Genomic DNA, 22958 nt, shown 5'->3' on the forward strand with positions numbered 1-22958 from the left:
TGTTTTGTCTTTGTTGTCCAGAATTGCTTTTGCTATTCTAGGTCTTCTGGCTCCATATGAATCTAAGGATTGATCTCTTTAGTTCTGTAAAGTATGTTATTGGTATTTTTATTGGAATTGCATTAAATCTGTATAAAATTTGTTTTGAAAGTATGGCATTTGGACTTCTGTTTGTCCAGGAACAGGGGGGCATTTTCTGATATTCTCTTCAATCTCCTTTTCTGGAGTAATAGAGCTTTCATTGTAGTGGTCTTTTAACTTTCTTGGTGAGGTTAATTCCTGAGTTTCATTTTTCTTGATGCTATTGTAAAGTTTCCCTAACTTCCCTCTCAATGAGTTTGTTATTATGGTATACAGAAACACTATTGATTTTTGCGTGTTGACTTCGTATCCTGCTAAGCTACCAAATTTGGATATTAGCTCTATAAGTCTTTTGGTGGAGTTTTTGGAGGGTCTTTCCTGTGTAGAGAGAGTCATTTCATCAGCAGATAATAATTTATTTCCCTATCCATATCCATTGTATTTCTTTTTCTTGTCTTGTTGCTCTTGCTGATGTTTTGAGGACCATATTGAGCAGAAGTGGTGATAGTGGGTATCCTTGTTTTGTTCTTGTTTTTAGAGGTAAAGCTTTTTGTTTCTCTCCATTTAGTATGATGTTGGCTGTTAGTTTATCATAGATGGCTTTTATCAGATTGAGATAATGACCTTCTATTTCTATTTTCTTTAGGGTTTTTATCATGAATGGTTGTTGATTTTGTCAGATGCTTTTTCTGTGTCTATTGAGATAATCATGTCATTTTTTTGCTTCTATTTATGTAGTGTATTACATTTATGGATTTGCATATGTTGAACCATCCCTGCATTCCAGGGATGAATCCTACTTGGTCATGATGTTGATCTTTTTGATCAGTTGCTGAATTTTATTGTCCAGTATCTTAATGAGGATTTTTACATCTGTGTTTATCAAAGAGATTGGCTAATTTTTGGATGGATCCTTTGCTGGTTTTGGAATCAGGGTAATGCTTGCTTCCAAACATCAATACAGTTGTAATGAGGGGCTTTAATACCTCATTGTCACAAATAGACAGATCAACTAGACAAAAAAATCAACAAAGAAGTATCAGAGTTAAATCAAACCTTTGTATAATGGACTTAATAATGGAATCTAGAGTATTCCCACCCCACAATACAGAGTATACATTCTTCTCAGCTGCACATGGGACTTTCTCCAAAGTAGGTCACTTATTAGCTCATAGAACATGTTTAAGTAAATGCAAAAGAATTGAAATTATCCCATGCATATTATTGGATCATAGTACAATAAAATTCGAAATCATTGGCAAATGAAACCACAAAAACTGCATAAATACATAGAAATTAACACCTTCCTGGTCACAGATGAAATTAAGAAATTAGACAATTTCTGTAAGTAAACAGTAATGCTAGTACAATATACTGAAATTTAAGAGATGCAATAAAAGTAGTTTTGTAGGACAAATTTATAGCAGTGAATTCCCACATAAGAAAAACAGAGCAAGCTCAAATAAACCTAATGTTAAACCTGAAGCTTCTAAAAAAGAAGAGCATGTTAAACCCCAAAGCACATATAAGGAAGGAATTATAAATATCAGAGCAGAAATTAATCCAGTTGAGACAAGAAAACAGTACAAAGAATCGATGAATCAAACAGTTGGTTCTTTGAAAGATTAAACAAAATAGGCAATCCCTTAGCCAGTTTTACCAGGATAAGGAAAGACCCAGATCTATGCAATTAAAAATGAAAAAGGTGAAGCACAACGGTTTCTGCTGACCTCCAGAAGATTGTTGATAATTATTTTGAGAACCTCTATGCTAAGAAAATGGAAAATTTAGAGGAAATAAATAGATTCCTTGATACATATGAACTACCAAAGCTGAACCAAGAAGATGTAAAAATTCTGGTAAGCCAACATTAGTGAAATTAAAGAAGTAATAAAAAACTACCAACTAAGAAAAACCCAAGTCCTGACACATTCACTGCCAGATTGATTCTACAAGAACTTCAGAGATCTAACGCCAGTACTCCTAAAGTCATTCTTTGAAACAAGGATTGTGTTTTGTACTGAAGCCTCAGACTGTATGCTGCTTACATTTAAGTGCCTACTTGATATCATTAAATGGGCATCTCATACCTAACATACCTGTATTTTCAATCTCACCAGCTGCCTTCCCCTTCTTTTTCTTGCATATCTTCTCTCTGAATCTCCTTCTCAATAAATGGCACCACCATTAACCAAAATACTCAACCAGAAATCCAAAAGTAACCTTTCATAATTCCTTCTCTCTGATTTTTCAATCATATCATGTCAATTGTAATATGAAAAATACTGTTTTACTCCCACTTCTTACACTGCGAAACTCTTTGACTATCTACTGCTTTTCTCCCACTCCTACTTTTTTCTTTCCTTTTTTTTTTTTTTTTTTTTTTGTCTTTTTGAGACAGGGTCTCGCTATGCAGTTCAGGCTGGCCTTATGCTCACTGTGTAGCCCAGGCTGGTCTCGAACTTGCCACAATCCACCTCAGCCTCCCAAGTGCTGGGATTATAGGAGTGCACCATCATACCTGGTTTCCCACTCCTATTCTTGTAATCTACAAATTTTCTGTGAAGGAACCTGACTGATCTTATTAAAATTTAATTTAAATTAGATCATATTAGCAACCTATAGAACTGAGAGAAAATATTTGCAAGTTGTATACAGTATTTGGTAAGAAATAACATCAAGTGTATATGAAGCACTTCCATAATTCAACAAGACTCAGTTAAAATATGAGGAACAGACCCAAATAGCCAATTTTCCAAAGATAAAACCTTACACTAACTAAAATGACCACTATCAAAAGAACAGAAATCAATAATAATTAGTGAGAATATAGAAGAACAAATTTTTGTTCACTGTTGGAAGAATTAAAATAGTGCAGCCATTATGTACAATACATGAGGTTCTTAAAAAATAATAGAATTACTGTATGATCCAGTAATCCAACTTCTGTTACATCCTCAAAAGAATTCAAAGCAAAGTCTCAGAAAATTCTGTATTTACTGCCACATTAGTCACAGCCACTGGTGGATACAACCCAAATGTCTGAGGACTTTATGCTATAGGATGCAGAGCTATCCCTTGCACTTATGTATATTCCCAGCTCTTTGTATTTTTTCTTTTGAGACAAGGTCTCACTAAATTGCCTACACTGGACTTGAAGTTGTGATCTCCTGCCTCAGCCTCCCAGAATGCTGGAATTACAGGGATCTGACACCATGCCCAGCTAAGAGCTTAATTTTATAGAAAGAATGGACTGAAATTACTTGTCAAATCTTAACTTTATTATCTGTCCTTGTAGATGATTTAACTTCTTATACTAAGTACTTTATAGTCTACAGTTACTCTTTTATTGGACTTGATTGCTTTTGAGAAACTTTCTTTTAAGACCATACATAAGAATTAAGATTGAAAATTCAATGTTTTTTCTTTCACTTTTAATGTATCGTCAAAATAGTGAATTTTCTTTATGTCATAAACATAGTACTACTTGCTGCTCTGATTCATTTACTTATCATAGGGATTTTTCAAGAAATTTTAGTTGTAGAGCTGTTTGACTTGGAAGGACCTTTTAATTTTTGAATTCTCAGCAGGACTTTCTTATTAAATGGGAAAAATTGAAAATAAAAAAATAGATTATTCAGAAAACCTCGAAATACTGTAGTTCACAAAGAATAAAAGACAAATACTTCTAGCAATCATTATTAATCATAAATCCATAATTTATTTCATATATTAAATGATGTATTCAGGTATTCATGAATGTATCACAGTTGTAAGAGTTCATTAAGAAAATAAAATCAGCTGGAGAATTTTTAAAAGTAATATCCAGCTGCAAGGAGCCACTACATTAAAAAAAAAAAAGTACTGTATGAAAAAGTAACCAGTGAAAATGCTCAAAGGAACACAAGAAGTCAAGTGAAAAAGCACGTAATAGTTGAAGTTGGAACAGCTGGAGCAAGAAAATAAGTATAGATTATAACCAACATATAAAATAAATATCCACAAGTCTGTACTAATATAAATAGAAAATTAGGTAAATAAATGACAGAGAAAATTTTCTTTATAGAAAAATTCCAGATAAATTATGTACTCAGCTGACAAGATATTTCTACTACTTTAATGTAGGTACTATAGTTTGGATCTTGAACATCCCCCGAATGTCTTAAAAATTATAGTCGCCATCCCCCGGTACTGCTAGGAGGTGGGGGAACCTTCAGGAGGTGGGGCTTAATGGAAGAAAGGTCATTGGAGGCATGTCCTTGAAAAGGTGTTGGGACACCAGCCCTTTCTTCCTCTCTTTTCCCTCTCTGTCTCCTCTGTCTCTCTCTCTTTAGCCACTACAAGATGAAAAGCTTCCTTCATAATATGCTCCTTCCATGAGGTACTTACTTGCTACATACCCAAGGCAGCAGGGCCAATAAGCATGATCTGAAACCTCTGAGACCAGGAAACAGTAAAACTTTTCCTTTTGATTATTTTGGGTACTTTATCACAATGAAAGAAAAATAACACAGTGGGCCACATATACAGTAATGACTTTTCAGAGAGTTCAGTATGGAAGGTAACTGTGCAATAGGTCCATCATTATTTCCTCAGCCAGGTGACTGGGGTTAACATCAAGGTTGAAGTATGTACCCTTGAAAATTTAATGAGAAAGGCACTTCACAAATAGTCTTCCTCTAAAAAAATCCTATTACCCCAGTATAAGCATAAGAAAAACATCAGACAAAAACCCAACTGAAAAACCTACAACATATTTGACCAGTATTCATCAGAACTTTCAGGATCATCAAAAACGAGGAAAGTCAAAGAAGCTGTCATAGCCAGAAAACATTTAAGAAGGCCTAAAATATAATATCTAAAAGTGATATAGTACACTGAATGGCATTCAGGAGCAAAAGAAGAACACTAGGTGAAAATTAATATGAGTATAATAAGAATATTATACTAGAAATGGTTCACTAATGGTGAGATATTTTATTTTAAAGGCATAAAATGTTATAATAGAGAAACTAGGAAGTATGGGACTTCTCTGTACTGTCTTCAGATTTTTCTACAAACTAAAACTTCTAAATTAAAAACTTTTCAAAAGGTAATGATTCCAGTTGTTTTGCAAAATACTGGATTTATTTGAAACAGGAAAACAGAAGGATACTAAGTTGGGTATATTTTTCAAAAATTTAATAAAGAACACTCATTTTACAAGTATAAATAATCCTTGATTATGCCAATATTTGATACAAAAGCATACTTCATAAGGAGATGTTACTACAAAGACCATGCTTTTTAAAATTTTAACGTTATTAGAACATATTAATTATACAGAATAATGAGGGGTTTTTTTGACATTTTGGTACATGCATATAACACACTTTTTTCATAGCATACTTCCTTTCTCTTCCATCTCCCCCACCCCTTCCTCACTTATAAGTCTGTCTTCTTTCATGTCCTTTCTTTGTTTTATTCTAGATTCTGTATTTGAGAAAAAACTAAAAATAGGCATATTATTTGATATTTGACTGAGTCTAGCTTATTTAGTTTATTATAAGTGGTCATTGGGTCCATCCATTTTTCTGCAAATAGCATGATTTTATTCTTTATGCAGAATAATATTCCCATTGTGTGTATATACCACATTTCCTTTTTCTTTTTTTATTTAAAGAAAAAAAGCAAAACAGAAAAAAGGGTAGAAATAATACAGAATTTCAAAAAAATTAATGCTAAGAAATTATTAGTTGATAAATTACATATTGTCATCTTAGAAATAGTCATTGAAGTCACAAAATTAAAGCATAAAAAGTAGACAATCAAACAATGAGAGTGCAAACCATTCTGTTCAATGATCTAACAAAAGCTTAGTAATATGGTTATCTATCTTACACACTTAAACATATATGCAGTTATATATGAGCACTTTCCTTCCCTTTCTTTTTTACAATAGCTATTATACATTTTGGATCTTATTACTCCTACGGTTTGTATTACCTTTTACACTAGAGAGACAATGTGATATTTACAAATATGATTATTTATTTCACATGAGGATAGTCTCCAGTTGCCCCCATTTAACTATAAAGGCCTCAAGATTATCCTTTTTATAACTGAGTAATATTCCATTGTATAAAAATACCACATCTTTTTCATCCACTTTGTGATTGATGGACATTTTGGTTGTTTCCAAGATTTAGCTATTACAAATTGTGCTGTTATAAACATGGGTGCACATGTATCACTGTGACATGACCTTTTCAGTTTTTCTGGGAAAATACCCAGGAGGGGAATAGCTGTATTGAATGGAACTTTCAATCCTAGTCTTCAGAGTAATCACCATACTGATTTCCCTAGGCTGTACCAGTCTACTTCCACCAACAGTGTAGAAGTGTTGCTTTTTCCCTGAAGCCTCGCCAACATTTGTTATCAGTTGATTTCTTGATAGCAGCCATTCTTTCTGGAGTGAGATGAAATCTCAATGCTGTTTTAATGTGCATTTCTCAAATAACCAGTGATTTTACCACATTTTCTTCATCTGTTCATCTGTTGATGAGTATCTACACTATTTTCATAGCTTAGCTATTGTGAATTGCACTGCAATAAACACGGCTGTACAGCTATTACTATAGTACACTGACTTATTCTTCTAGGAATATTTGGAGGAATGATATTCCTGTATTAAATTTATTAATATATTTATGTTATATATTAAATGTTATGTCTATTTTTAGTGAGTTACAAAGGGACACAAGCTAATCATAAACCAGCACAAGAGTATGGCATCCATTCATCCATCCAAAGATTAGAAAAAGAGATATCTGTTAAGCAGACCACTTAGGAGATGACTCTGCTCCAAAGCTGGAAGTTCACATGCATACCTAAGGCTTGCCTATTTGAAGGATTTCTAATTTCTTATGTAACACTGTTGTCGTCCTTATTCTGCCCTATTTGGATGACTTCCCCAATAGCATAGTGAAATATTGATGATACTATATTTATTTATTTATTTTTTGGTATTGGGGATCGAACTCACGACCGCGTGCTTGCAAAGCAGGTGCTTATGCTGCTGTGCTAAATCCCCAACCTAATGATGTCATATATTTGCCTCTCTCCCAATCTTAGGGATTATATTCTCACTGTTTAATCATCTGAAAATCATCATCTGGTAGGAAAAATAATCATGTCTTCTCTACTTTTGAGTCCCAAGTGTCAGTTGCTTGTTTCTTCTGTGGAATAAGTGTTAAAGTATATATTGACTCAGCTTTATTAAATTTTATCAGAATCAGTGTGACAGACACAGTGATTTATACTATTGTTACCCCTGTAATGAATCCCTTCATAGACTGAGAAACAAAGTAAAGATAAATACCTTGTACTGCAGAACAGTACAATCTCAAGACCTCTAGCCTTTTTGGTTATATTAGTATTGTAAGTTCATGTTTTTAATTTCATAGTGTAATGCTGGGAAGATGATGGGTGAACTTTAAAGTTGAATATAAATTTTTATTTTAGAAAATGAAAAGTTTCTCAAGATACATGATTTTGAGTGACTCAGTGGCATTAAAGTGTATACTGGTTGTGGTTAAAATAAATCTTACGTAAATTTTACTTTAAAAATGAAGTGAAGGGCCAGGGATTTTTTAGCTCAGTGGCATAAGCACCTGCCTGGCAAGTGTGAGGTAATAAGTTCAATCCTTGGTAACAAAAACAAAAAAAAAAACAAAAAAAGGAAAACAAATCACTATGAAAATTATTTTTTTAAAAAGTGTGAAAGGGTTCCTTTTCCCCTTTATCTTTGTCAGCATTTTTTTTTCATTTTCTTGATGATAGCAATCCTGAGTGGTATGAAATGGAATCACAATATAGTTTTAAATTTCAACTTCTTAATGACTAAAGATGTTGAGCATTTTTCATATATATATTGACCATTTGTACTTCTTCTTTTGAAAAGTGTCTGTTGAATTAATTTGCCCATTTTTTTATTTTAAAGAGAATAAAACCCAACAAAACAAAACAAAACAAAACAGAGTAAAGCCAATCAAAACAAAGCAGTGAAAGTAGTACAGAACTTTGAAAGAGGATAATAGGAAATCACCAATGGCTACCATCATATATCTTGTTATTTGCCCAGTAGTTGTCCGTTCCAGTACAATCAAATAAAACAAGACAAAATAAAACCAATCAAAACAGAATATTGAATAAAACAAAACAATAAGATAGAACAAAACAAAACAGGACAGTATTGAATTTCAAAAACAAGACAGAAGGCAATTCCCTATATTTGCTGTATTGCATACTGTTTTCCTCCTAGTAGGTACTTAGGCCTGCAGAGTCAATGAAACAATACTAACATCTAGTTGGTTTTGTACCTCAATTGCAATCCAGTCTGTCCTTCAAACCAGTTGATTGCTTAAGGGATGGGGTGGGGGTGGGGTGGGGAAAGTTGCAGATTCTCAGCCCGCACACTAGTCAGCTCACTGGGTGGGTGATTTGGATTCTTGCTTTCTGGGCTCCACTTGATGCGTTCCTCCCAGATGCAGCATGGATTCTGCTGATTCACAGGGAGAGTAATCTGGCTTCTCTCTTCCTGGACCCTGGTTTGCCTGATTTGCCAATTTATTGATTAGGTTATTTGGGCTTTTTTTGGTGGTATTTGAGTTCTTTATATATTCTGGGTGTTATAAATCCATTGTCCTAAGAAAAGTTGGCAAACATGTTTTCTCATTTTGTAGGCTGTCTCTTCACCCTGTTATTTCCTTTGCTGTGTAGAAACGTTTTAGTTTCCTATAATCCCATTTATCTATTCTTGCTATTATTTCCTGTGTTATTGAAGCCCTATTCAGGAAAACTTTGCCTGTGTCTATGACTGGAAATATTTCCCCTATGTTTCCTTCTAGCAGGTTCAAAGTTTCAAATTTTTAAGATGAGCATATTATTTTTATCCTTGGCTCTAATTTTTATATCCCCATAATTCAATATTGATAGGTCATATATGTCTTAAAATTTATCTATTCTAGGTTCTATAATTTATTGGAATATACGTTTTCAAAATAGTTCCTGTTAAAATTTCAGTGTTATCACCTGTAATATCACTCTTTTTGTCTCTAACTTTATTCGTTTTAGTCTTATTAGTTTGGCTAAAGGTTTATTGCTCTTATGATTTCAGATAGCTCTTAATTTCATTGATTTTATTTAGTCTTTTAGTCTTCATTACATTAATTTCAGCTTTGATTTTTATTATTTTATTCTATTGGTTTTGGATATTTTGTTCTTTTTTTTCTGGGACCTTGCTTGGTTGAATATGATATAGGTACTCCTACTTGCTTTTGGGTACCATTTGCATGGAATATCATTTTACATCCTTTAACTTTGAGTTTGTGTATGTCATTATATATGAGGTGTTGTTTTGTTCTTTTTTCTTTTCTTTCTTTTTTTTTTTTTTTTGTCTTTTTCATTTTTATCGGTACCAGGGATCAAACTCACGACTGCACACTTGCAAGGAAGGTGCTTATGCCGCTGAGGTAAATCCCCAGCCCCCTGTTGTTTTGTTCTTTCTTTCTTTTGTTCTTTCTTTCTTTTAGAAAGGATCTCTGCACATAGTTCAGGCTGTCCTTAAACTCACTGTGTAGCACAGACTGGCCTCAAACTCATGGTGATCCTCATACCTCAGCCTCCTGAGTGCTAGAATTATGGGAATGTGCCATATATGCTTGCCAAGGTGTGTTTCTTGAAGGGAACATACAGTTTGGTCATATCTTTTCAATCCAGTCTATCAATCAGTGTCTTTTAATTGGAGATTTAAGGTCATTTATGTTCAGGGTTGTTATTCAAAGGTATGTATAAACTCTTACTACATTATTATTTTTCAGATGTTTGAGTCTTCTCAATCTATTGTTAGTCATTCTTCTGTTTATAGTCTTCCTTAAGTTTCTTTTGTAATAATGGATTGGTGAGCATGCATTCTTTTGATTCCTGCTTTGAGGGTCTTTATTTCTTCTTCAATTCTGAAAGATAACTTTGCTGGATATAGTAATCCCAGGTTGGCAGTTATTTTCTTTCAAAGCTTGAAATACATTATTACCTACCCTCCTGACCTTTAGAGTTTCTGCTGAGAAATCTGTTCTTATTTGGTTGGGTTTGCCTCTGTAAATGATTTGGCATTTTTTTCACTGCTTTTGATAGTCTCTGTTCTTGACATTTTAACTATAATATGATGTGGGAGAGGTTCTCTTCTGGTCATGTCCATTTGGGTTCTGAATGCCTCTTGTGCTTAGATGTTCGTTTTTTTCTAAAGATTTGTAAAATTATCTGCTATTTTTTCACCGAATAGATTTTCCATGCCTTTAGTCTGATTTAAAATCCCTTCTCATATGCCAGGTAACTCTTACATTTGTTTTTTAAATAAATATTTCAAGTTATCTGTGTGTGCATGCACATGCTTTGATAGTATCTTTTTTTCTTTATTATTGCCTGAATGTAATTTTTTTTCTTCAAACCTTGAGATTTGGCTTTTACTTGATCAAGCCTACTGTTTATGCTTTCCATTGAATTTTTAATTTGGTTAATTGGGCTTTTCATTTCCAAGGTTCTTTTTTTAAATCAAAATCTGTATTTCTTTAATCTCTTGTATTATCTTAGTATTTCATTCAATTGTTTGTTTTTATGCTCTTTGAATTTATTGATCATTTTTTTCTGTAAGTACCACACACTAACCAATTATACCATCTGCTCATTTTTAAAAAATTCTCTATGGAATTTCATCTTCTTTGATACAATTGGGATCAGCTATTATGGAAGTATTAATTTCAGAAGAAGCTATAATGCCTCAGATTTTGATGTTTCTAAATTGAGATTTGCATATTTGTTGAGATGATGTTCTCTTACCTTTTGGGGGCAGGCTTCTTTTGACAGTATACCCCAGAGTATCAAACACTTATGTAGTATTTAGATCTCATTGAATTCTGCTTGTATTTTCCCTGTGACTTCTTTCTGATTAGTGGGGACTAACACAGAACATACTGTCTTGTTTTCTGCATAAATCTTTCACATATGGTGCCTGTTTGGTCGGTAAATCAGGTATGATTTAAACAGCAGAATATGTGGAAGTGGATCCTCTATAGTTATTTCTCTAATTTTTGTCAACACAGTACAGGCTGAAAGGTTTATGATAGAGTTGTTTGCAGGTGTGATATCTACTGAAATGTTGTCTCTTTCTGGTATTACTAACAAGGTAAATGTCCAGTAGCAAAATTTCAGTTACTCCCTAGCTATGCCTACTTTGGGCCAATTCATTACTAGGGTTTTTATTACCCATATTGTATCTGCCTCAGATTGATTGGGTCTAAATTGTGGCGTAAAATAGATGTGATCTTCTCAAATGGATTGTACATGTATGGAGAGTGGGTAGTTTGTGTCACAGCACCCTCCCAGGATGTGCCTGAATAAGCCATGGTTTTCATGAATAGTATATAGAGAGAAGTTAGGATACTTCTGTAAATTGGGATCTTTTGCCTAAAACAAAATTTTAACGGTTACAACAGAAAATCTCATGTAAATGCTAGTTCCTTTTAACAATCAACTTTTAATAAGTACATTCTTTTAGGGAAGGAAATTTTAAGAGAGAAAAGTATTGTCAAAGGCAAAATAAGTAATCTAAGAAATGTAAATAGAGGCATTGACGTAGGTGAATCTATATTGACATTAGTGCTGTTTCAAGTTTTTGATTGAAAGTAACATACTATCAAAATAAAATCAGGCAGATAATGTTCACTTGTAATTCTTTGATGGTAAATGAAAAAGAGAAACTTCTTTATACTCTATTATACAAAGAAAGAGTAAAAGATAAAATTTCATTTATTCACAGTATACAAAAAGAACAATCACATTATTGATTTCCTGAGTCTGTCCTATTATTGCACTGGTATTTGCTGATGAGAAAGAGTGAAAGATATATTGTGAATATTAATGATTTATTCATTTTCTAATATGTACAAAAATAACAGAAACAAGAGAAAGGAAGCTATGGGAAAATAACTCAAAAACTGAATTGTCAAAATGTTTGAAGCAATGTACAAGAAAATGCATAAGATGTTCAAAAACTCAACAAGGATTTAATTTATTAGGTAGAAGGTTTTACCAATAAAATGTTTGATGAGCTTGAAGAATAAACAATAAACTGAATTAAATACGACAGTATAAAACATGCATGACTACTTCCATGAATTAGAAAGTATGAAAGAAAACAAGCAGAAATACATGATACAAAAAATTTAATGGTTAGCACATTTACTAAAGCAAGGACAGAGTGTCAGAAATAGAAAATAAGATGGATATGTATATTACAAACTCACTGTACCATAAAAATGGCAAGACACCATGCAATCTGGATTCAATAGCTGCTAGATGACTTAAAAAAAAATCTCAGAATTATAGGAAAAAAGGAAAAATTAGATGACTCAAAGGTCATAAAATCTATTCATTGAAATTATAGCAGATTTTTCAAATCTAGGGAAAGAATTAAATATTCAAGTATAAGAGGTATGTAGAACCCAATATAGTCATGACCAGAAAAAAAATCTCCTGATACATCATATTCAACATTCTAGAAATTCAACAAAAAGAATGCCAAAAGCTATTAAAGTAGAGCAGCCAATAACCTATAAAGGCAAACCTATAAAAATAACTGCAGATTTCTCAGCACAAAACTTAAAGGACAGATTTTGGGGCAGTTTTTCAAGCCTTAAAGAAAACAGTTGTCAGTCCACACTTTTATATTCTGTAACATTAACCTTCCAAGTCCACAGAAAAGTAAAGACTTTTTAAAACCAAGAAATCCTAAAGAAGTGTATAAACATTAAAACAGCACTGCAGAAAATACTTAAGGGAATCATAGACAGAGACAGAAAACCAGCACCAAAGAGATGAAGGAAAAGTATATATCTAACTTGGAGAGTAGTTAGGTGAAAAGAAAAAGATAATGGAATCAGCACTGGAAAAATAATGCAATGAAGGACTCAATAAACACCTTACAGTAATAACTGTCAATGTCAGTGGTCTCTACTCTCCAATCAAAAGACACAGACTGGTAAGGTAGTAAAAATAAATGTAACCACATATTGCCTCTGGAAGACACACCTCAGCCAAAAGGAAGTACATATACAAAAATAAAAGTCTGGAAAATAATATTAATTCAATTGGAGCCCCAAAACAAGTGAGAGTAGCTAAGTTATTTTCAGATGCAGCAGACTTTGAGCCAATCGGATTAAAACAAACAAAGATGGCTGCTGCATACTGGTAAAAGGGAACAATTCAACAGGAAGAGATACCAATTGTAAATATCTACTCACTTAACTTCATAAAATAAAAACTACTATACTTAAAAGAGCAGATAGGTACCAGTACAATGGTATGGAATTCAATACCCTAATCTCACAATTAAATGGGTCAACCAACAAAAATCTGCAAGGAAATATCAGCATTAAACTATTGTTGAACAAATGGATTTAATATGTCTATGGTGTTTCATAGTACAACAGAATACACATTCTTCTCAGCAGTACACAAAACTTTTCCCAAAATAGATCATACCTTAGCTTACAGGCATGGTTAAATACAGAAGAACTGAAATAATTCCCTGCATATTGTCAGGTTATAACATAATGAAGTAAGAAATCAATAGCAAGAGAAGCCACATCTCTTGCTTGCTTTGGTACTTTTTGCCTGCCATGAACTATTTTACCTCTATGATGCTTGTCTGTCATGCCACCCTTCCTTGGAGCTAGATGATTATGGACTGAAACCTCTAAAAGCTATGAAATAAATAAACCTTTCCTTCTTTAACTTTGGGTATTGAGTATTTTGTGTCAATAATGAGAGAAAAGTAACTTAAGACACCAACCAGATTCTACAGCTGTACCAGTTTTACAGCTGATCATAAGAGATACCATAATGTCTACTTTTACTCTCTTGGAATGTTGTCCTGACACAGTCATGAAAGGACAATGGAGCACATAGTGAATTGTGACATGCCATATGAAAGAGAATCTGGTATCTCACACTTAGCAATCTTCTGACACAAGTAAGGCCATTTGGATCTTCCATCCAAGCAACTTTTTAATGAATTCAACTGCATGAGTGATGCCACCATGCCTGGCATGTTAGAGAAATTTTAGAGGAAAATTTGTAATATTAAATATAATTTTGAAATACTGATGTAAATTCATTATTTTGAAAGTATACTTTCTAGCTCACTAAAAAAGGTTAGAAACAATGGCACTAGGCATATACCTCAATCTTTGTTTCTTTCTGTTTTGTTAGTGTTTGGGTTTTTGTTTTTGTTGATTGGTCTGGTCTGGTTTGTTCAGTTCTGTTTTGTTCAGTTCTGTTCTGTTCTGTTCTGTTCTGTTCTGTTCTGTTCTGTTCTGTTCTGTTCTGTTTGAAATAGGGTCTCCCTGTGTAGTTTAGGGAGCTTTGAACTCACTGTGTAGCCCAGGCTGGCCTGAAATTCATGTGATCGTCCTGAGGGGATTATAGGTATGCATTACCACACTGCTTCAATCTTTGTTCCTAAAAAACATTTCTCATTAAAAGTAGTAGGTCCTTGATGAATTCTAAGTCTAAGCAAAAAAAGGTACTGATTTTTTTCTACATTATTCTCTAAAATCAAGAAAGCACTAAAAGATAAAGATAAATGAACATAAAAGCCAGCTGGAAAGCACTTCTATCTAAATTAAGGACAGTTTGCACAGAAAAACTTAGTACTGCCACATACTTAACCAATTAAGTGTTGAGTGTTATACTACTTTAAATGAAATAGAATAATATGTTGCTTGAAAGTTGATGGCCTTAAAAGTATCATTAGAGACTGAGAAACTACAGTCCACACACCACTTTGATCTGACACCTGTTTTCAGAATTAAAATTTTATTGAAATACAACCATATCCTCAATCTTTATTTAAGAAAACATTTGTTTGCCCCAGGTATATACATACTATCCACCCTGAAATGCACAAAAAGAGGTTTTGATGTCACCAAAGGAAGTAGAGTCATAAAAGATGATTTATTTGTCTCTGGTAATAGCTTTCTTTTTTTAAAATTTTATTTTAAATAAAATAAAACAAAACAGAGCAAAGCAGATCAGAACAAAACAATGCAAACAACACAGGATTTCAGAACACCGGGAAATCAACAGTAGCTACCATAATGTCTCTTGTTTTCTTTGAAATAATTGTCCATATCTTCACATAAAATGAATCAAACAAAACAAAATAGTATAAAACCAATTGAAACAAAAGAATGAAAGCATTACAGACCTTAAAAACCAAACAATAGAAAAATCAGCACAGCTACCATAATGTCTGTTTATCTCTTGAAAATAGCTATCCTTATTTTCGTATATATTGAAATCAAATAATATAAAACAGAAGAAAGCTAATCAAAACAAAGAATAAAAACATTATTGGACTTCAAAACAAGATGATGGAAAATCAGCAATGGCTACCATGTCACATTTTCTTCAGAGTAGTGGTTCATATCACACGTAATAAAGTCAATTCTTGTAAATTCTTTAGAAGTTCTAGGCATGTATAAACCTATACATGTACATCTATCCTTTCTGTATTAGAGGTAAAAACAAAATATAAGAAAAACAAAAGAGACATAACAGTAACAAAGAGCCCAAAACAATAACAATATAGGCTTTCAAAACAAGGTTGTAGGAACATAACTAAAATTGTTATTTTGCATAGTTATCTTCAAAAGAGTTATAAAGATTACCAGATGTAAACATGCAAAATTGATCTGATTCTATGAATGTTAACTGTTTCAAGAACTAATAGAATTAGTATTATAATCATCTTAGCTATCTTAAGTGTATACATACAAATGTATATCTTTTTTCCTCTTCCTTCTTTTCTCCTTTTCCCTGTTATTCACCTTGGAGCAGTTTTTGCCATTTCACAATATTTATTAAAGATTTTGTATCTCATTTATTCTTTCAGTTTCTTACACTAGGGAGACAAGATGGTATTTACACATGTGAATTTGATTTATTTCACTTATGAGTGTGGTCTCAAGTCACATCCATTTATCTATAAAAACCTCAGTGTGATTCTTCCTTATAGCTGAGTAGTACTCCATTGTATAAAAATACCATATCTTTTTTATCCATTCCTCAGTTGATGGGCATTTAGGTTATTCCCAAAATTTGGCTATTATAAATTGTGCTGCTGTAAACATGGGGTACATACATCACTCTAGTATGATGTTTTCAGTTCTGGGAATATACCCAAAAGTAGAATAACTGGGTCAGATGGGACTTCCAACCCCACCTTTTTGAGGAACCTCCAAGACTGACCTCCACTGTGGTTGCACCAGTCTACATTCCTACCAGCAGTGCAGAAGAGTTCCTTTTTCCTCACAGCCTCTCCAGCATTTGTTACTGGTATTTTTCTTGACCCTGACCATTCTTTCTTGAATGAGATGGGATTTCTGTGTGCTTTTAATTTGCATTTCTGTAATGACCAATGATGTTGAGCGTCTTTCATGTATTTATTTGCCATTTGTATTTCTTCAGCTGAGAAATGCGTATTCGTCTCAGATGCCTGTTTTTAGATTGGGTCTTTGAATTTTGGGGATCTGATTTGTTTTTTTCATTCTTTATATGTTTTAGATAGAAGTCTTTTGTCTGAGGGACAATTGACTAAGATTTTTTCCCAGTTTGTGGGTTTTCTTTTCATTCTGTCAGTGATTTCTTTAGACATGCGAAACTTGATAAGACAAGATTTCAGTTGTTGATTCTGAGAAGTATTTCCCATGCAATTTGATTTTTTTCATGAATTCTCTGCCTACCCTTATGTCTTTAAGATTTCTATCTACTTTGTCTTCCAGCAGATTTAGTGTTTCTGTTTTAATATTTAGATCTCTGAACCATTTTGACTTTAGTTTAATACATGGTAGAAGATATAGGTCTAGTTTTAGATTTGGGAAAAGGAAAGATAGTTTTTCCAGCACCACTTGTTAAGGAGGCTATCTTTCTTGCACTGAACATGCATGGCCCCTTTGTCAAACATAAGTTGGCTGAGTGTGTTTGTAGTTGTGGTCGTATCTTCTAATCTATTCCACTTATCTTGAAGCCTATTTTTATTCCAGTACCATGCTGATTTTATCACAGTAGCTTTGTAGTATAACTTCAAGTCAGGGATTGTGATGCCACCTGCCTTGCCTTGGTTGCCTGGAATTGCCTTTGCTATTCTAGGTCTCTTCTGGTTTGGTATAAATTTTGCAAATGATTTCTCTAGATCTGTGATGTATGTTAATGATATTTTAATTGGAATTGTATTAAATCTGGATAGAGTTTTGGAAGTATAGCCATTTTCACAATGTTTGTTTTTTCTGTCCATGAATAAGGAATGTGTTTCTATTTTCTAACATCCTCTTTTTTCAGAGTATTGTAATTTTCACTAAAGAGATCTTTTACTTTCTTTGTTAGATTGATTCCTAACTATTTCATTTTTTGGATGCTGCTATGAATGGTGTGGCTTCTCTTGTTTCTCTCTCGGTGAGTTTGTTGTTTATGTACAGGAATGCTATTGATTTTTGAGTGTTGATTTTGTATCAAACTACATTACTGAATTTGGTTATTACATCTAGGAGTCTTTCAATGGAGTTTTGGGAGTTTTCTATGTAGAGTATCATGTCATCTGCAAATAATCATAATTTAACTTCTTCCTTTCCTGTCCTTATTCCTTTTATTCTTTCTCTTGTCTAATTGCTCTGGCTATTATTTACAGCACTATATTGAATAGGAGTGGTAATACTGGATAGCCTTGTCTTGTTCCTGATTTTAGAGTGAAAGATTTCAGTTTTTGACCAATTAATATGATGCTGGCTCTTGGTTTGTCATAGATGGCTTTTAGCAGATTGAGGTAGAAACAGTCTATTCCAATGTTCTGTAGGGTTCTTATCATGAGTGAGTGTTGGACTTTATCAAAAGCTTTTTCTGCATCTATTGAAATGATCATGTGATTCTTACCTTTGGCTCTATTGATGTGGTGTATTATGTTTATTGATTTGCATTTGTTGGACTATCTCTGCATGCCTGGGATGAATCCCACTTGGTTGTGGTCTATAATCTTCTTGATGACTTGCTGCATTGTGTTTGCCAGTATTTTATTTAGGATTTTTGCATCTATGTTTGTTAGGGAGATTGGCCCATAGTTCTCTTTTTTGGTTGGGTCTTTCTCTGGTTTTGAAATTAGGGTAATACACTTGCTTCCAGGAATGAGTCAAGTTAGTATTTGCTTCCCTTTCAATTTTGTTGAAGAGTTTGAGGAATGTTGGAATTAAGTTTTCCTTGAATTTCTTGTAGAATTCAGCAGTGAATCCATCAGGACCTGAGCTTTTCTTTTATTGGTAAGGTTCTAATTACATTTTCAATTTCATTAATTGAAATTGGGTTCTTCAGCAGTTTTACGTCTTCTTGATCCAGCTTTGGTAATTCGTATGGGTTTAGGAATCTGTCCATTTCTTCTGTTATCAAACCAATGAGAATAAAGATTTTTGAAGTAGATATTATCTTCTATATTTCCACAGGGTCTGTAGTGATTTTGTCCTCACTCCTTATGCATGACTTTGAGTTTTTTCTTTCCTTTTTAAAATAAGGTTGGGTAGAAGCTTATCAATTTTATTTGTTCTTTCAAAGAACCAACTCTTTGATTTATTAATTCTTTGTATTTGTTTTCTTAGTCTCTATTGAGTTGATTTCTGTTCTCATGTTTATAATTTCCTCCTTTCTTTTGGTTTTGGCCTTGACTTGCTCTTTTTCTAAATATTTGAGGTGTAGCATCAGGCTGTTTATTTGTGTTTGTTCTGTTTTCCTGATATGCGAGTTTACCACAGTAAATTTACCTCTGAGGACTACTTTCATTGCATCCCACAGGTTCTGGTAAGTTTTATTTGTATTTTCATTTTCTTGTAGATATTGTTTAATTTCTTCTTTTAATTTCCTCTGTGATCCATTGATTGTTCAGGAGTGTATTATTTAATTTCCATGTGTTTATGGAGTTTTTGCAGTTTGTCATTAATTTCCAGTTTTATAGCACTATTGTCAGATAATATGCTTGGGATAATTTCAGTTCTTTGCATTTATTTGAGCATCTTCTATGGGCTATTATGTAGTCTATTTTAGAGAATGTCCCATGTGAAGCTGAAAAAAATGTATAGTCTGATATTGTTAGGTGGAACACTCTGTACATATCTACCAAGTCCATTTGTTCACAGGTTTGACTCAACACAGGTTTGTTTCTTGCTGACTTCTGTCTAGTTGATCTGTCTCTTTGTGTCAATGGGGTGTTAAGGCCTTCCATTAATTATAATTGTGTTGTTGCTTATTTGATTTTTCATTTCTATTAATATTTGTTTTATATAGCTGGGTGTTTCCATATTTGCTGCATATATATTAAGGATTGTTATCTTTTCCTCTTGAAGTTTTTTCCTAACTAGTATATAGTGGCCTTCTTTATCTCTTCTGCTCATTCTTGGTTTGAAGTTTATGTTGTCTGCATACAGTACAGCTACCCTTGCTTTTTTATGGGTTCCTGTTGCATGAAGTATTATTTTCCATCCTTTGACTTTCAGTCTATGAATTTCCTTTTGGGTTAGATGGGTTTCTTTTATATAACATATGGTTGGATGTTGTTTTTTGATCCATTCTGCCAGTCTGTTTCTCTTAATTGGTGAATTGAGGCCATTTACACTAATGGCTAATATATACTGTCTCATTTTGTCATTTTATCTTTCTGCTGTTGGTTCTTTACCTTTCCCTTCTCTTTAATTGTCTACCCTTAGTAGTTTTTTCTGTTGTTCTTAAAGTTGTTGTTATTTTTATGTCTATCTAGAATATCTTTCAGTATTCTTTGGTCAGGGTTGGTTTTGATTGTGAAGCACTTAAGCTGTTCTTGGTCATTTCTCCATCTTGAAGAAGAGTTTTGCAGGGTACATCAATCAGTGTTGCAAGTAAGTCATTTTCCTTTGGGATTTGAAATACTTCACACTCCATGCACTTCTTGACTTCATTGTTTGTGCTGAGAAGTCTGCTATGAGTCTGATGGGCTTTCCTTTATAGATGATCTGTATCTTTTCTGTAACAGCTTTTAATATTCTGTTCCTATGTTGAATTTCTGGACTGTTGATTATTATATGTCTGGGTGTAGAATTATTTTGATTGTGGCTAATTGGAGTTCTATATGCTTCACCTATCTGTCTATTAGTTTCCTTTCCCATTTTGGGGAAATTTTTGGCTATTACTCCTATAAATGGTCTTTTGATATCATTTGTGTTGTCACCTTTTTGTTTAGACGTATCATCTTATATTGTTTTTCTTTGCATTACAACTGTTAAACTGTTAATTCCTGATTCCATTGTTGTTTTTAAAAGATCTTTGCTTTCCTGTTCAATGCATGCAATCTTGTCTTCGAGGTCTGAAAGTCTTATCTTCACATTTATGCAGGTGGTTTTGCCAACTTTTGATGGAATTTTTGATTTCCTAGATACTCTTGAATCTGTTTCTTGTATTCTATTGTTTTCTTATATAGTTCATTCAAGGTTACTGTCTTTTTGCAGTACTCTTCAATTTTTTTTTAACTATGGCTTCTTTAGATGTGTTCAGCATTTCTTTTAGTATATTTATCATTTCTTCCTTTACCTGGGAGATTATTTCTGATCTGAGTTTCTTTACAGCTTCCTGGAGTTGTTTCTTTACTTCAGTTGCTATCATTTTAGAAGTTTCAGGTATATGGGCTTACACTTTCTTCTATATCTATGTCTCCTATGCTTGTTTGGGGTGGGCTGAAGGTTTGAGATTGTGTTTTGCTTTGTTTGTTTTATCATTTTCCTATATACCCCGGAGAAGCCAAATGCAAGTTGTCAGTTGCTCCTCAGTTGATGATATCTGTCCATACTGCAGGAGGTTTACCCAGTTGAGTGGGGGTCATTAGGCAGGTATTACCACGTCCCTAGTGGTACTCAGAGGTCCCTCAAGTTGGGGGAGTACATGGGGTGGGCCTTCCGCACGCCTCACATGGTACTCCAAGGCTCCCTGGCTTATTTTGGTTGCTGGGTGGGGCTCTACCAGGTTGAGTGGCGTGGCAAGGCTGAACATCTTGATGGAGTATGCTATACTGGCCTTCGGCTCATGCCTCACAGTACACCAAAGCTCCCCAGCTGCTTGGGGTCACTGAGTAGGGCTCTAACAGGTTCCAAGTTAGGTACCAAGCTTGCACGGCTAGGTGGAATTTGCTGTGCAGGCCTTCCACTCATACCACTCAGCACAGGAGGCTTGCCTGCCACTCAGGGTCACACTAGGCAGGGCATAGGATGGTAGATTTATTTTTTTATTTTTTAAAATTTTTTTATTTTTGTCTTTTTCCTTTTTATCGGTACCAGGGATCGAACTCACGACCGCCTGCTTGCACAGCAGGCACTTATGCCGCTGAGCTAAATCCCCAGCCCCAGGATGGTAGATTTAAACAGTCATATTAATAACCGTATTAAATGTAAATTTCTAAACAGTCTAATAAAAAGGTAGAAATTGTCATATTGGATTTAAAAAAAGCTAGGCCTAATCATATCCTGCCTACTATAAACTTACTTAAAATGTAAAGATATAAACAAGTTACAAAAGGAGCAAGGTTGTAGAACTAGACAAGATGGAGTAAATATACTTCATTCTGTCTCTTCCACAGAAGGTAGTTTTAAAATCTGGGCAGAATTAAAATTCATTAGAGTAAATAAATAATCTGGATACTATGATATGAACATTTCCAAGCTCATTTTATAGAAGTATTACTACCTTACTATTAAAACAGCGTGGGGGATGACTATAGTGCAATATTCTTCATAAATAAAAAAATAAAAATTTTAAACAAAATGTTTGCATATTAAATCCAGAAATATATACAAAGGATAATAAACTGCAAGAAAGTAGGCTTTCAAGTAAATGAAAAGCTGATGGAAATTAATTTATATAATCTACAATATTTAATAGTCTACATAAATAATATATGATCATACTAACTCACACAGAAAAATACAGTTGGACAAAATACAACATCCACTTGTGACTTAAATTCTTAACAGACTACAAAAGGAGATCTCAACATAATAAAATCTCCATCTTAATTATGCTAGTGAAATAGCAAATGTCCTGTAAGATGAGGAACAAGGCAAAAGTGTACATGTTCTAATCACTCCTATTCAATATCTTAACTGCTACATGAGAAGAAAAAATTAAAAGTATTTAGATGAGAAAAGGCTAGGGATTTGGCTCAGTGGCAGCCACAAGATCCTGAATTCAATCTCTACTACCAAAACCAAAGAAAAGAGGGCTGGGGATATGGCTCAGTGGTAGAATTCTTGCCTTGTATACCCAAGGCTCTGGGTTTGATCCCCAGCACAAAAGTTAATTAATTAATTTACAAGAAACTCCTGAAACTAGTAAGTTCTTTTAGCAAGGAATCAAACACAAGATTGTAATACCAAACCAATACAGATTTTAAAAACAAATTATTACAACTTCTAAGAAGTTATCTAATTTTTTCTAACAAAACATGTATAGGAATTAAATACTGAAAACTCCTAAACAGTGATGAAATAAATGTACAACCTAAAAAAGTGGACTGAATGTGTTCACAAATTGAAGACTTAATATAGTGAAAATTTCCATTTTCCTAAAATTGATGTATAAGTTTAATGCCAATACAAATCAAAATCTCAGATTTTTAAAAGTATAAACAAGGGCATTTTGGCTCTCTGAGCAGCACCATGGCAGTAGGCAATAAAAAGTGCCTTATGAAAGGTGGCAAAAAGGGAGCCAAAAAAGGTGGTTGA

At 33.5% G+C, this 22958-nt stretch overlaps 1 protein-coding gene and 1 pseudogene across 1 annotated transcript in view; both read left to right on the forward strand.

Annotated features, from left to right (window-relative positions):
- Zswim5 (zinc finger SWIM-type containing 5) overlaps positions 1-22958 on the forward strand; it is a 180916-nt gene that overhangs the window by 59778 nt on the left and 98180 nt on the right. The window lies entirely within an intron of this gene.
- The window catches only part of LOC100724144 (small ribosomal subunit protein eS1-like), a 44969-nt pseudogene continuing 31265 nt past the window's right edge, over positions 9255-22958 (forward strand).

This window comes from Cavia porcellus, unplaced genomic scaffold (assembly GCF_034190915.1).
Source record: "Cavia porcellus strain 051 isolate PalLab524CR breed Dunkin Hartley unplaced genomic scaffold, mCavPor4.1 scaffold_25, whole genome shotgun sequence".
Classification (NCBI taxonomy): Eukaryota; Metazoa; Chordata; class Mammalia; order Rodentia; family Caviidae; genus Cavia; species Cavia porcellus.